Source organism: Bos indicus x Bos taurus, chromosome 10 (genome assembly GCF_003369695.1).
Source record: "Bos indicus x Bos taurus breed Angus x Brahman F1 hybrid chromosome 10, Bos_hybrid_MaternalHap_v2.0, whole genome shotgun sequence".
In the NCBI taxonomy this organism is placed as follows: domain Eukaryota; kingdom Metazoa; phylum Chordata; class Mammalia; order Artiodactyla; family Bovidae; genus Bos; species Bos indicus x Bos taurus.
This window is the reverse complement of record NC_040085.1, coordinates 64,119,018-64,133,567: the sequence shown is the minus strand read 5'-3', so window position 1 is coordinate 64,133,567 and position 14,550 is coordinate 64,119,018.

The following is a 14,550-nucleotide window of genomic DNA, read 5'->3' as shown; positions in this document are numbered from 1 at the left end:
CCCCCTGCTCCCCCTGGGAAAGATTGAGGGCAGGAGAAGGGGGCCACAGAGGACGAGACGGTTGGATGGCATCACTGACTCAGTGGACATGAGTTTGAGCAAACTCCAGGAGACAGTGAAGGACAGGGAAGCCTGGTGTGCTGCAGTCCATGGGGTCACAAAGAGTCAGACATGACTCAGTGACTAAACAACAACTGTACCCCCAGGATCTTGTTTTTCTTGAAAACAAATCCAGGAAGCTTCTCTCAAGGCTGAACCATGTGAGGATGCTACTGGGATTTTGATGTGTGACCTGGAGAATCTCATGAGCAATGCAGGTTCCATGCCCCATGCTGAGTGTTTCTGTGGCCTTTTGACAGTTGTCACAGAAAATCATCAAGTAGTTTATCTTCTTAAGCATATGAAAAATAAAGAAGTTTTTCACGGTTGCCATATCAACACAAGGCATATTCTGGAGGGCTCAAGGCAACAATGTAGAATTGAGGAAATGCAGAGAAGCATAAGAAGAAAATAATTACCACCTCAGTCTCACCCCAAGATAACCATTTGTTAAAGTTTTAGTCTTTATTTTTCTTTTTTTCTGTATACTTATGTTATATAGACATACTGTTATTTTTACACAAAATCAGGATTATAATTTACATGCTATCTTATTGCCTCCCTGTAGCTACATATCTCATGGTTATCTTAAAGGGACTAAAGAGAAAGAAAAGAGCTTGTGAAAATCCCAAAGCTGGATTTGAAGGAATAAGCTGGGTTTTTTTTTTTTTTTTTCATTAAGATTTAGTTGGTATTTGATTTTCCAAGATTGCCCACTTACGTCCAGTCACTTCCATATGATAGAAATGAAAACATAGTTAAAAGAAGACAAATCTCCAGAAACAAATGCTAGTGGGCAAAAGTCAAGTCCTAAGGGATTAGAGATGGCTTTTCTCTCTTTGCCTTTGCTACTGAGGCAGGATTGTAAGCTTTTGTAATTAGACAGTAAGGCTGAATAACCATGAGAGTAGATAACATGTGAAAGTGAAAGTTGCTCAGTTGTGTCCGACTCTTTGCGAGCCTATGGACTGTACAGTCCATGTAATTCTCCAGGTCAGGATACTGGAGTGGGTAGCCTTTCCCTTCTCCAGGGGATCTTCCCAACCCAGGGATTGAACCCAGGTCTCCCGCATTGCAGGCGGATTCTTAACCAGCTGAGCCACAAGGGAGCCCAAGAATACTGGAGTGGTTAGCCTCTCCCTTCTGCATCGGCTCTTCCCAACCCAGGAATCGAACTGGGGTATCCTGCATTACAGGTGGATTCTTTACCAACTGAGCTATCAGGGAAGCCCATAGATAACATTTTGTATTGTGAGAAATACTAGGGAAAAACACATGCTTATTGTGTCATCTAAATTGAAGGCTCATTCAGCTCAAGTCTTTTGAGTTTAATTAGTATTTTTTTGCATCAATTACTGTCAGAGTGGAACTTGTTTCCTTGGGTTTTCCAGTGTGTATGTATGTGTGTGTGAGAGAGAGAGAGAGAGGGAAGGAGGGAGGAAACGCTAAGTAAGCATATACTTAGGTTTAATCTGGGACACATATGAGACTGAAAGAGGACACCACTAAGAATTGTGATGGGACAACAGACATAACCTGGAATGGTCCTGGGCAAACTGGGACCACATGGTACCACTCTAAATCCCAGCTCTTATTCTAGCCACTGCAGTAGCATCAGTTCTGCAGAGATGTCCCCCAGTGTGGGCAGGTACAACCTGCCAGCACCTCAGGCGTGCTCTGATGTCATGGCATGGGTTACTCTGGGGCCTTGTTTGGCACTTACACATGTACAGCCTAGCAATGCAGGAGGGCTAACTTGCTGGGTCCTAACCAATGGGGATGGAAACCAATGGATACACGCTCCTACCATTTCCTGCTTACATGGCCAGTTCTCAGGGTCGTTTCATGAGATTCCTCAGAAAGTTCCTTAGGAGGGCACACTGGTCCATTGCAGTGCACCTTGAAAACTCATCCTTGTATTGGCTTTCTTCCTTCCCTGTTTCACTTAACTGGCACACAATGCTTTGTCTCAGGTTCTGCTTTCAGGGAACCCAAGATGCAAAAGTTGGGACTGGAATTTTGAAGTGAGTTCACCTGTCAGAGGTAGTAAGGACCCCGTTATTGGTGGTAGGTGGAGAGGTGATACGTGGCCAGCAATGTCTCAAGTATTAATACCCATGGTGGACTGGTATGGGGTGAGGGCAGAGGCTAAGTATTGGGTTGTGGTAGCTGTGGTCCTGAGGCAGTATGGGAGCTCTGGTATTTTAAAGATTGAGGTGGCTGGGATTTTAGACTGCTTTGGGATATTTAGAAAAAGAAAATGACAGGCTCAGGTCAGTGAATTATCAACACAGGAACTGTTGTCTAAGATTAAGAGATTGCTGTATGGGAGTATTTCAGGAGACTCTTACCTGTATATTGTGCTGAAATTCTGATACTCAAGGTCACTCTCCAAGCCAACTACCTAGACCCACTGAGATGCTGGCCAAAGGGAAGAGAAGCCTGAATAGGTGATGGAGGAGGAAGATGAAGATAATTATGGTCTTGGGATCAGATGCAACAGCAGCAACTGTTTTTGCAGAGATTATGTCTGGCCACCAACTTGCAGGGGACTCTCTATGTTAGAGGGAATATAAAGCGGAGGGGTCACAACCAAGTGCAAGAAATGGGTGGTGGTACATATCTCCTGGGCAACACTCCAAATCCTCTTTCTCATGTCACTACTGTGTTCCCCAGTTCTGTGCAGGCTTCGAGCAGCTTTGGGTGGGTGCAGCCTGACAGATACCAGCCTTGTGCTATGACCCTTTCATTTATCTCTTACCGGAGTGTCCTGATACCACACCAGGGAAACCAGATCAATGCTCAGACACAGATAACTCACAAGTATTAATAGGAGGGAATTGATATGTGCGGGGCCACCCTTGGCCAGTGGGGAGACGGATTGATGGAAAAATGCTTTCCTTTTCCTTTCTGGTTTGGAGTTGAAATTTATAAGGTCCTTCAGAAACCCTGGTGGCTCAGTTGGTAAAGAATCCACCTGCAATGCAGGAGACTCTGGTTCGATTCCTGAGTTGGGAAGATCTACTAGAGAAGGGATAGGCTACCCACTCCAATATCCTTTGGCTTCCCTGGGCTCAGATGGTAAAGTATCTGCCCACAATGTGGGAGATCTTGGTTCAGTCCCTGAGTTGGGAAGATCCCCTGGAGAAGAGAATGGAAACCCACTCCAGTATTCTTGCCTGGAGAATTTCATGGACAGAGGGGCCTGGCGGGTCTCCATACAGTCCATGGGGTCACAAAGAGTTGGACACAACTGAGCCAACTCACTTCACTTCAGGAACCTGGTGAGAGTAGAAGCTAGTCACCCATAACAGTAGTCAATCTGATGATGCCTCCCGGTTGTTCCTTTCCCTCCACTTTTCTCTCCTCCATCTGTACTCCTGTTCCTTGAGATCACTTTTTCAAACAAACTACTTCCCTGGTGGCTCAGACTGTAAAGCGTCTGCCTACAATGCGGGAGATCCAGGTTCAATCCCTGGGTTGGGAAGATCCCCTGGAGAAGGAAATGGCAACCCACTCCAGTATTCTGGAAAATCCCATGGATGGAGGAGCCTGGTGGGCTACAGACCATGGGGCTGCAAAGAGATGGACACAACTGAGAGACTTCACTTTTACTTTTCACTTCATTTAAGCCTTTGTCTCAGTTTCTGGTTTTGGGAGAACCCAGACAAAGACCGGAGAAGGCAATGGCACCCCACTCCAGTACTCTTGCCTGGAAAGTCACATGGACGGAGGAGCCTGGTGGGCTGCAGTCCATGGGGTCACGAAGAGTCGGACACGACTGAGCGACTTCCCTTTCACTTTTCACTTTCATGCATTGGAGAAGGAAATGGCAACCCACTCCAGTGTTCTTGCCTAGAGAATCCCAGGGATGGTGGAGCCTGGTGGGCTGCCGTCTATGGGGTTGTACAGAGTCAGACATGACTGAAGTGACTTAGCAGCAGCAGCAGCAGCAGACAAAGACAGGGAGGGAGAAAGTATTGATAGATGAGTGAGGGTATAAAATAAGGGAAGAAGCTGTAATCTGGTATAAACTGCAGGAGTATTTCAGGACATCAGAGCCTAATGTAGTAGTCTGATATCTCTAATAATGAAGACGACACATTTAGGCCACATACTTCCTTGTCAGAAAACCCTGTAACCAAAGGATGTAGTGGTTTTAGAGCTAGAAAGGTCCTGGAATCTCACTTTTAGTTTAACTCTTTTATTTTAAAGAAAAGGTAGTTTAGGCTGTGGATATATTCCAGGATATCTGATAAAAGGGATTTTCCAGTCAAACCATCCAGTACTAACCAAAATAATGATGAATATTCCCCAAAGTGTAAACTTATGTACCTGAGTCTTGAAGATAAAGGAGCAACCTAAGAGTCTTGAAGACAAGGAACAGGAAAAACAGGGTCAGGTTCATTGAGGGCTATGTTCAGAAAGTACAGAAGGTGCGGATATTTTATAGAAAGAAGAAAACCTTTCCAGTAGAGAGAGAGTTCTCTTGGACTTGTTAAATTTTTGGCTGTGAAAGCAGGGAATAAATACATTCTGCATGCCAAGTAATTGACATATTCAGCCATGTGAGGTAGACATTATTATCTCCATCATACAGAGCAGGAAGTTGAGGCTCAGAGAGGTTAAGTGACTTTCTAAGATGAATTATAATCCAAATACTTTCAGAAATTAATTAATTATATTTTTGGTTGTGCTGAGTTTTCATTGCTGTACACAGGCTTTCCCTGGTTGCGGCGACTGGGGGCTACTCTTCATTGTGGAGCATGGGCTTTTCGTTGCAGTGACTTCTCTTGTTGCGGAGCACAGGTTCTAGGCAGTGTGGGCTTCAGTGGCTGCAGCTCACAGGCTCTTGAGCACAGTCTCAGAAGTTGTGGTACACAGGCTTAGTTGCCCTAGGCATGTGGAATCTTCTGGGACCAGGGATCAAACCTGTGTCCTCTGCATTGGCAGGCAGGTTCTTATCCACTGTACCACTGGGAAAGTCCCCCAAATACTTTTCCATTCACATCACTCTATCTCCTCTTACAGAGGGGAGATCCAGTTTCCTCTGTCCTTAGCAGTTCTAGAGTTTCCAGGCAGCCTGGACAGGGCTGTAAGCAGAGTCCATCAGAGGGAGGAAGAGACCACTGATTATTCCTTGTGGTCCCTTCACCCCAAAGCCTCTATGAAAGGAATTAATTCAATTTCACATTCAAGGCCAATGTAATAGGCCTAGTTTCTACCCTTTGATTCCCACTCCCAGCTAAAAGTTTTTACTAGATTGCTGGTGATAACCTGAAAATAATTTCACTGAAATGGAAAAGACAGTTCCTACCTAAAGTGAAAAACAAATTTTTGGCAGGCAAGGTAGTTGTATGAGTCAAAGTTGATAAATATATTTTTATGAATAGTGGTGAACTTAAAAAATAACATTCTTAGTGCTTTTGATAAGAAATTCATTCATCCAGTTAATACATTTTCTTTTTTGTTTTTTGAGTGCCTAGAACTTATAGTGTTTTCTATGTTGGGAAGTTGTCACACATGGCTATTTAAGTTTAAATTAATTAAAATTAAATTAATAAGAAAACTCAGTTTATCAGTCAGACTATCTTTATTCAAGTGCCCAAGTAGCCATATGTGTCTAGCAGCTACTGTATTGGCCAGAGAGGATGTGGAACATTTTCATCATCACAGAATATTCTATTGGACAGTTCTGGCCGTGCTGGGCACAGGAAGGTAAGTTCTGGGGATACAGCAAATCAAATATGTGTGGTCCCTACTTCATGAGCTCCCACTTTAGCGAGGAGACAAAAATATGCAAATAAAATAATAATATATGGTAATTGATGCTCTTATTTTACCGAGTGCCATTACCTGAGAGATGTGAAGAAGCCACTGGCAGAGGGAACAGGTTCAAGCATCTTAACTTCCCATGTTTCAGGGAAGGGGAATAAAGTGGGTGTGAGGGCTTTGGACATCTGGGGAGAAAACTGGTCATCAAATGGTACCACAAAATGGTGTTTGTGAGAGAACAGCATCATAGCAATATTTGAGAACGGAAGTTATTTTTTTATTAGAAAAATTTTATTTATTTTTTATTGATATATGGGGCCTTCCCTGGTGACACAGTGGTAAAGAATCCACCTGCCAATGTAGGAGATGCAAGAGATGTAGTTTCGATCCATGTTCGGGAAGATCTCCTAGAGTAGGAAATGGCAACCCACTTCAGTATTTTTGCCTGAAAAATTCCTTGGACAGGGGAGGCTGGTGGGAGACAGTCCATGGGTTTGCAAAGAGTCAGACACATCTGAGTGAGCACATAGCATGTTGAAACATACTTGATTTACAATATTATGTTAATTACTGCTATATAGGTAAGTGATTCAGTTATACATATATATGTATATATATATTTATGTTATATATATGTTATGGGGCTTCACTGGTGGCTCAGATGGTAAAGAATTTGCATACAATACAGGAGACACAGGTTCGATCTCTGGGTTTGGAAGATGCCCTGGAGAAGGGAATGGATACCCACTCCAGTATTCTTACTTGGAGAATTCCATGGACAGAGGAGCCTGGCAGGCTACAGTCCATAGCGTCTCAAAGAGTCAGTGAGCGACCAACACACACACTCACATGCATATGTTACACATATAAATGTATATACACATTCTTCTTTTGATATTCTTCCCCATAATGATTTATCATAGGATATGGACATGAGTTTGAGTAAACTCTGGAAGTTGGTGATGGACAGGGAGGCCTGGCGTGCTGCAGTTCATGGGGTCACAAAGAGTTGGACACGACTGAGCGGCTAAACTGAATATAGTTCTCTGCTATACAGTAGGACCTTGTTGTTGATCCATTCTTATAAGAACTTACATCTGCTAACTCCAATCTCCAACTCCATCTCTCCCTCAACCCTCTCCCCTTTGGCAACCACCTGTGGAGAACAATAGTTTTTAAATTTGGGAGCTGCTTGAGAATCACCTGAGGGCTTTTTAAAACAAAGACAGCTGAGCCTCACACCCTGAATTTCTGATTCAGTGGGTCTGGGGTGGGGTCTGAGAGTCTGCACTTCTAACAAGTTCCCAGGTGATAGGAATACTGTTGGTCTGGCGACTGCATTTTGAGAATCACTGATTATCAAAATGGATGAGACGTGAAAGTTCAGCAAGAGGGCATGGCTAACCTGAGTCTTGCAGCCAGTGAGTGATGAAACAGAGAAGGTAAGAGAAGAGGGTGGGAGAGGGGAAGGTTTGAGATAGTTTTAAAAAGCATGTCTTGTTTGCCCACACTGGGAAGGGACAGACAGAAGCTGAACTATACTTTTTTTGGGGCCACAAGGCTTGCGGGATTTTAGATCCCCCATCAGGGTTTGAACCTGGGCCACAGCAGTGAAAGCGCTGAGTACTAACCACTAAACTACCAAGAAATTCCCTGAAGTAAGCATTTTTGACATGGTTCTGTTAGGTAGGTAGAATAGGGAAAAGGAGTCCAAAATAGAGGTGGCTAAAAGACAAAGAAGGGAAAAGCCCGCGAAAATAGAACAAAAGAAGGTCCGAAGTCCAGAGTGAGGACCTCAGGTAAAACAAACAACACTCCTGGCTGGCCCAATTTACATAGGACAGGCCCAGGGAGGGAAAAAAAACATATAAAAAGAGGAGCCAAAGCTAGCTGACTTCACTTTGACTTTTCACTTTCATGCATTGGAGAAGGAAATGGCAACCCACTCCAGTGTTCTTACCTGGAGAATCCCAGGGACGGAGGAGCCTGGTGGGCTGCCATCTATGGGGTCGCACAGAGTTGGACACGACTGAGGCGACTTAGCAGCAGCAGCAGCAAAGCTCGCTCTCTCTCTCTCTCTCTCTCTCTCCCTCCCTCGCGCTGGGGTGCTCTTCTCTTCTAGTCTTTGGATCTACGTGCCCTCACACCTCAAAGATGGATTTTCCTGCTATCTTCTAAATAAAATAGAGCTGTAACACTGAGCTGTAGCACTGACTTGTCTAAGAGCTATAACACAGTCCTTTCACAACCTGAGAGCAGTCTAAGAACCGAGAGCCGTGACACGCTGAGGGGGCTTTAATGTCCATCATTCCAAATCTTTGTTGTGACAGGACAAAGAACCAAGGAACATACACTTGCGTGACAGTTCTAACGGCAGGCAAGCAGGAGCTCACCTTGGCATGATTTATAAGGATTTTGTTTGTTTTGATATGACTTATTTCAGAGGAGCTTCTTTACCTCCAGATTTATTCTTTTATTTTTAAAATTTATTTTAATTGAAGGATAATTGCTTTACAGTATTGCATTCAGTTCAGTTCAGTCGCTCGGTTGTGTCCAACTCTTTGTGACCCCATGGACTCCAACACACCAGGCCTCCCTAGCCATCATCAACTCCGGAGTTTACTCAAACTCATGTGCACCCAACCATCTCATCCTCTGTCCTCCCCTTCTCCTCCTGCCTTCAATCTTTCCTAATATCAGGGTTTTTTCAAATGAGTCAGTTCTTCACATCAGGTGGCCAAAGTATTGAAGTTTCAGCTTCAATATCAGTCCTTCCAATGAACATTCAGGACTGATTTCCTTTACAATGGACTGGTTGGATCTCCTTGCAGGTCAAGACACTCTCAAGAGTCTTCTCCAACACCACAGTTCAAAAGCATCAATTTTTTGGCACTCAGCTTTCTTTACAGTCCAACTCTCACATCCATACATGACTACTGGAAAAACCATAGCCTTGACTAGACAGACCTTTGTTGGCAAAGTAATGTTTCTGCTTTTTAATATGCTATCTAGGTTGGTCATAACTTTTCTTCCAAAGAGGAAGTGTCTTTTTATTTCATGACTGCAGTCACCATCTGCAGTGATTTTGGAGCCCAAAAAAGTAAAGTCTGCCACTGTTTCCACTGTTTATCTATTTGCCATGAAGTGATGGGACTGGATGCCATGATCTTCAGAAAACATTCAGTTTTCTGAATGTTGAGCTTTAAGTCAACTTTTTCACTCTCCTCTTTCACTTTCATCGAGAGGGTCTTTAGTTCTTCCTCACTTTCTGCCGTAAGGGTGGTGTCATCTGCATATCTGAGGTTATTGATATTTCTCCCAGCAATCTTGATTCCAGCTGTGCTTCATCCAGCCCAGCATTTCTCATGATGTACTCTGCATATAAGTTAAGCACAGTGACAATATACAACCTTGACATACTCCTTTTCCTTACTGGAACCAGTCTGTTGTTCTATGTCCAGTTCTGACTGTTGCTTTCTGACCTGCATACAGATTTCTCAAGAGGCAGGTCAGGTGATCTGGTATTCCCATCTCTTTCAGAATTTTCCACAGTTTCTTGTGATCCACACAGTCAAAGGCTTTGGCATAGTCAATAAAGCATAAATAGATGTTTTTCTGGAACTGTCTTGCTTTTTCCATGATCCAGCAGATGTTGGCAATTTGATCTCTGTTTCTCTGCCTTTTCTAAAACCAGCTTGAACATCTGGAAGTTCATGGTTTACATATTGTTGAAGCCTGGCTTGGAAAGTGTTGAGCGTTACTTTGCTAGTGTGTGAGATGAGTGCAATTGTGCAGTAGTTTGAGCATTCTTTGGTATTGCCTTTCTTTGGTATTGGAATGAAAACTGACCTTTTCCAATCCTGTGGCTACTGCTGAGTTTTCCAAATTTGCTGGCATATTGAGTGCAGCACTTTCACAGCATCATCTTTTAGGATTTGAAATAGCTCAACTGGAGTTCCATCACCTCCACTAGCTTTGTTCATCATGATGCTTTCTAAGGCCCACTTGACTTCACATTCCAGGATGTCTGGCTCTAGGTGAGTGATCACGTCATTGTGATTATCTGGGTCATGAAGATCTTTTTTGTATAGTTTCTTGCTACTTCTTCTTAATATCTTCTGCTTCTGTTAGGTCCATACTGTTTATGTCCTTTATTGTGACCATCTTTGCATGAAATGTTCCCTTGGTATCTCTAATTTTCTTGAAGAGATCTCTAGTCTTTCCCATTCTATTGTTTTCCTCTATTTCTTTGTACTGATCACTGAGGAAGGCTTTCTTGTCTCTTCTTGCTATTCTTTGGAAAGCTGAATTCAAATGGGTATATCTTTTCTTTTCCCTTTGCTTATCTTCTTTTCACAGCTATTTGTAAGGCCTCCTCAGACCGCCATTTTGCTTTTCTGCATTTCTTTTTCTTGGGGATGGTCTTTATCCCTGTTTCCTGTACAGTGTCATGAACCTCCATCCATAGTTCATCAGGCACTTAGTCTATCCTATCTAGTCCCTTAAATCTATTTCACACTTCCACTGTATAATCATAAGGGATTTGATTTAGGTCATACCCAAATGGTCTAGTGGTTTTCCCTACTTTCTTCAATTTAAGTCTGAATTTGGCAATAAGGAGTTCATGATCTGAGCCACAGTGAACTCCTGGTCTTGTTTTGCTGACTGTATAGAGCTTCTCCTTCTTTGTCTGCAAAGAATATAATCAATATAATTTCGGTGTTGACCATCTGGTGATGTCTATGTGTAGAGTGTTCTCTTGTGTTGTTGGAAGAGGGTTTTGCTATGACCAGTGCATTCTCTTGGCAGAACTCTATTAGCCTTTGCCCTGCTTCATTCTGTATGCCAAGGCCAAATTTGCCTGTTACTCCAGATGTTTCTTGACTTCCTACTTTTGCATTCCAGTCCCCTATAATGAAAAGGACATCTTTTTTTGGGTGTTAATTCTGGAAGGTCTTGTAGGTCTTCATAGAACCGTTCAACTTCAATTTCTTCAGTGTTACTGGTCGGGGCATAGACTTGGATTACTGTAATATTGAGTGGTTTGCCATGGAAATGAACAGAGATCATTCTGTCGTTCTTTAGTTTGCATCCAAGTACTGCATTTTGGACTCTCTTGTTGACTATGATGGCTACTCCATTTCTTCTAAGGGATTCTTTCCCAGAATAGTAGATATAATGGTCATTTGAGTTAAATTACCCATCCAGTCCAGTTTATTTCACTGATTCCTAAAATGTTGACATTTACTCTTGCCATCTCCTGTTTGATCACTTCCCATTTGCCTTGATTCATGGACCTGACATTCCAGGTTCCTATGCAATATTGCTCTTTTCAGCATCAGACCTTGCTTCTCTCACCAGACACATCCACAACTGGGTGTTGTTTTTGCTTTGGCTCTGTCTCTTCATTCTTTCTGCAGTTAGTTCTCCATTGATCTCCAGGAGCATATTGGGCACCCACTGACCTGGGAAGTTCATCTTTCAGTGTCCTATCATTTTGCCTTTTCATACTGTTCATGGGGTTCTCAAGGCAGGAATACTGAAGTGGTTTGCCATTCCCTTCTCCAGTGGACCACATTTTGTCAGAACTCTCCACCACTTAGCTATTTCACATGTAGTATCATCGTGTATATGTATGTGAGTATCTGAATTTCTCACAGGTTTCCAGGTGATGCTGCTGGTCTAGGAACACATTCTGAGAAGTATTTATTAAGTAGATTATCAAATTTCATAGGAATGAAAGATGACATCAGTGGTCTGATTGTACCCAGTTAGTAAAAAAGAGAGAACCCAAAGTTCTTCAGGCTGAATCCTGGGCTATTTACCAGGCTCTACCAGGCTCTTCTGTGCTTTGCACCTTTCCTTTAGATGCTTCACAATTCACTCTTTTTGCTGAAAGTGAAATTATATGCCCCTTTTCCCCAGACTTCTAGCCTGCACAGTGCAGGTGAGGCAGGTTCGAGTTTAATTATGGAGGTGAACATTTACCTTGGTGTGTGACATGGTGACGACCAATTCAGCACCTATTCCCAGAATTTTTGTTTTGGAGGGAGAGGGAGCTTTGTTAAAGGAAATGCATTGAAAACCTACTGTGTTGAAGAGGGTGCAGGAGCCAAAACGACAAAAAAAGACAAACTTCCCTGCTTTTTATTCTTGGAAAGAGGAGGAAAACGCATCAAGAGGAGGGCAAGACAGTGCACAGTCGGGTTCTGTGTAGGAGAAGCAGTCAGGGACAATCCGCAGTGGAAGAGTGTCCAGAGGTCTTTTAAAGACAAAGATGTTCAATGCTCAATTGAAGTTGTTTGTGTTACTTTAGTGGAAAGTCTACTAAATATACACATGCCCTGTGAAAAGTGTTTGTGAAAATCAGAGGACTAAGTTTGCTACCAAAATGTCAGACTCTGTACTTCAGCACCAAATTGAAATCATGGAAACACAGTTTTGGGTGAAAAAGAGAAGAGCAGCTTTATTGTTTTGCCAGGCAAAGGAGCCTGCAGCAGGCTAGTACCTTCAAGACTGTTCTCCCCAAAAGGATTCAGGGAGTAAAACTTACAGTGTTAGCTCAAAACAGGGTTTTAGATAAGAGACAGGCCAGGTGCAGGCTCTGCGTTCTCTGCTCATGAAATGTTTCAAAACCCATCAAGGCTGGCTTCAGGATGTCCAGAGATGGGCTCTGGTGGTCTCTGGGGTTGTTGTACTATGACCTTCTCTCTGAAATTAAGAATGCTTGCAAAGAAAAGGAGTGTTAGGGAGTGTTTCAAAGGGGAGAAACACCAGGTGCCTGATAAAGCTTTAACTAGCAAGTGATTTACTTTAAGCAATTAGGTGTAAAGGAATCGTTAGCAAAAGAAAAAAAAAAAAGAACATGCAGAAAGAAGACATCAAGTGAAGAGTAAGGTGATGGACACCTAGCTGGTCCAAACAGTTTTACCTATAAAAAGCTTCATGTTTGGGTTAGTGTGACCCAGAGCACCGACCGGGCTATGGGATGGAGAGTGGAGGTATAAAGTGAGTTATTTCAGATGGAGGCAGAGTTCAGAGCTAGGGAGAGAATGGGACTCACCAGAACTTTGGGGGTGATTTGGACTTGACTTTCGCAGGGTGTGGAAGAGCAAGGAGGACCCGGTGTGTCGTAACTCACCTGATCCCTCAGGGGGATCGTGTTTGGCTAGTGGCTGGGTGGCAAGTGGGAGAAGGGGCCTGGATAGGATAAAGCTTCCCCGGTTAGGTTCTTGGACCTCTGGACAGGTCATTCTCACAGTGGCCTTACCTACTCTGGGAAAACTGGGGTGACCTTGACAGTGTGGGGAGAAAGTGAGGCCCGGTACATAGCTCTGACTATGAATCATATTCACCTAAACAGCGGCATCTAGCAAGGGATAGAGGGTTTGAAATCATGATCTGGATTCTCTTTTTCCTGTCATTGTTGGCCTTATGTGGGGCTTTAACCAATATATTGATAGATAGTTGGTTCTGGAATCAGACTGCCAAGATTCTTAATCCCAGCTTTACCATACTAAGCTGGGCTAACTCAAGCAAGGAATTCAGTTTCTGCCTTAGCCAGGAAGAGATGGTACCCTCAAAGAACTGGACAGGAGAGTTTAACAAAGAGATCCCTCCTCCCTTCCTGCCCCACCAAACCCAGGCTGGGAAAGGCTAAGGCAACCAGTGAGGGATGGTGAAGCCCCCAGGGACTAATAGCAGGGGGAGTGGTCATGTTTCTGCCAGAAGGGAGAAGAGGAAGGGACAGAGTTACCTGAACCTGGCGGGGCAGGTATAATAGGGTGGGGCCCAAGCTGCTGGATCAGGGTTATGGTCCAGGAACGACTGCCACAGCTGGCCTAGCAGGCAGGAGGAGGAGGGGAAAATGCCCATTCCTCCCTTTTCCTAGTTTCCTGCCTCAATTCAGTGTCTCCCATTGGCCTGACTCAACTGGAACCACAGAGGGAAAAGGCCTTATTGATGCAGTCACACAGGCCAGACGAATCAGTGCAGAGTAGGGAGCAGAACAGGTATGGAGAGTCAAACAGTATTACCTGTCCAGCTTCAATAAGCCTTAATGTTCTTATCTGTAGAATGGGGATGTTAGTAGTAAGGGAATTTACCTTACGGAATCATTGTAAATATTAAAGTAGATGGTGCATGTAGAGCTCGTGCTACACAACACAAGTTCACGTGCCCAATGCACAAGAAGCCAAATAATACTGAAATGTCAGAGTTTGGAGCAGAGAAAGATTTATTCCAGGGCCATGCTAGGAGAACAAGTGGCTCATGCTTCGTCAAACCCCAAAAACTTTGAAGGTTTTAAAGGCCAGGTGAGGGAGGAAGGTTGCAGGGTATGTGATCAACATGTGCACAATTCTTTTTAAAAAAATTATTTTTAATTGAAGGATAATTGCTTTAAAATATTGTGTGGGTTTCTGCCATACCTCAACACGAATTAGCCATAGGTATATATACATCCCCTACCTTTGAAACTTCCCTCCCCTTATGCACAATTTTTGTTTGCTTGATTTGAGATAATAGGGTGTTAACATCATCAATCCTTAGGCCTCAGAAGGTCCAGGGGGCTATGTGCTCTTGATCATCAAGTAGTTAATTTCTTCCATTTGGCGGTAGATTTTGGCATCTGGAAAACTCAGGAAATATGCACCAGATACTCTTATCTAGGTATTA